This window comes from Pteropus vampyrus, unplaced genomic scaffold, assembly GCF_000151845.1.
Source record: "Pteropus vampyrus isolate Shadow unplaced genomic scaffold, Pvam_2.0 Scaffold1000001787, whole genome shotgun sequence".
Classification (NCBI taxonomy): domain Eukaryota; kingdom Metazoa; phylum Chordata; class Mammalia; order Chiroptera; family Pteropodidae; genus Pteropus; species Pteropus vampyrus.
Genome location: NW_011916189.1, coordinates 70 through 1846, shown reverse-complemented (window position 1 = coordinate 1846; position 1777 = coordinate 70). Strand labels below are relative to the sequence as shown.

The 1777-nt window shown below is 32.1% G+C and overlaps 1 pseudogene; it reads left to right on the top strand.

Moving 5' to 3' along the window:
* The first annotated feature begins 1256 nt into the window (after nucleotides 1–1256).
* Nucleotides 1257–1375, top strand: LOC111735476 (annotated as a pseudogene).
* The last annotated feature ends 402 nt before the right edge of the window (nucleotides 1376–1777 follow it).

The window sequence follows — 1777 nt, the reverse complement described above, 5'->3', positions numbered from 1 at the left end:
TATAATAGTATTAACCAATGTTACTCCAATAAACTTAATTAAAATTTTAAAAAAATAATTAAAAAAAGAAAAAAAGAAACTAAGGTCTCACAAAGAACAGACAGGCTTCTTGTAATTTATTTGAGTTATTTCCAAGCGACAGTTACAAAAGTTTTAATTTTTATAATACTCTTGATAAGAAAATAAAATTTAAATAAAAATACATTCTCAACAATACAACATGGTTACACAAATTCACTACATTAAGTTTTGATAACTTACATTTTTAAGCTGGACACTGTAAAAACCAATATTTACTAGCAACATATTAATTTCCAAGTTATAAAAGTGGAAGCAAGTAAGAGCAATCAAGACAGGTAATTTAACTCTAGAATGAGTCCTATATTTTTCACATACTGTAAAGGACACCTTAAAGGCTTTTTTGCATTCTGTCTTTACAGGATGTACCATTAGAACAAATTAAAGGTGCTTTTACTTAAAAAAAAAAAAAAAAAAAAAAATCTGTTTTCTAAAACCTGGAATAAATGAGCTTTTCTGATAAATGAATGAAATTAGGCTTCAGAAACAGAAACAAAAGCACATCATTCGTCACCTTGTATGACACTTAACCATTACCCGTGATATAAACATATTTCTTTGGTAAATAAAATCGTTTAATTTGATAAATCATATTCCTGGGAGTAAAAAACTTTGCTATTGCCCATCATCTTATTAAATGACTATTAAAAAATAAAGCCAAACAAAAACGAACAATTGCAACACAAGCAACAGATCACCACCATTTCAGAAACAGACAGAAATGGCCATGCTTAGACCCAGAACTTGGCATTTATGGCAAGAGTTTCTCTGCATCATCCTTTTCTTTCCTTCTTGGGGTTTTCGGGTTTTAGGGTGAAGTGAGCTGCCATGTAGTTTTTCAAGTGTAGAAAAGGCAGAGAAAGCAGATCAGGTAGTAAAAATCAAAGTATTCCTAAGTAACAACAGAGGAATAAGACCCTTGGAAGCAAGGACCTTGGTTGTCTAGGGTCCTACTGACATGGTCTCTTATTTCAAAAGATTTTCAAAGAAAATTATTATAATTTCACATTACTTCTTTTTCGGCTGTGCCAAGTTCGTTAATTCCAGTCAAACTGGCTGTTTAAAAGAGTCATGTGAAGAAAATAACTAGATGACTAAACTCTTTCCTTCAAATTCAGAGTTATGTATCCACACAGCCTTGGTCTTTTTGATAATGCCATGATATTTAAAAACAATCAGTCTATGGCCATACTACCCTGAACAAGCCCAATCCTGTCTGATCTCGGAAGCTAAGCAGGGCTGGGCCTGGTTAGTACTTGGATGGGAGACCACCTAGGAAGACCAGGTGCTGTAGGCATAAAAATAAAAATATAAGGGACTGTAAGCTGGCAATCTGTGAGGTTAACCAAGGGTTGCCTCGCCTAAAAACAAAACAAAACAAAAAAATAAAACCAAAACACACAAACAAAAAAAAAAACAATCATAACTGGGGATTTGATATTATAAATATTAGAAGAATATTCTTTTTACCTTGAAAAAAAAATAGCAGAAGACTAAAAAAACCACTAAAGAGTAATGAGTGGTACCTGGCAATGCTCACATGTCCTTTTTAGGTAGATGTTTCAGAGACTCTTAGAAGGAAATTTCAATCTGAATGAAATTCAACAATAAGAAATTAAATGGTTAAATTCCTTCACCTTTATAAATCAGTGTAGAATCTACAAGCTCATAAAATTTAAAGGACTCTTTCAAACAGAAA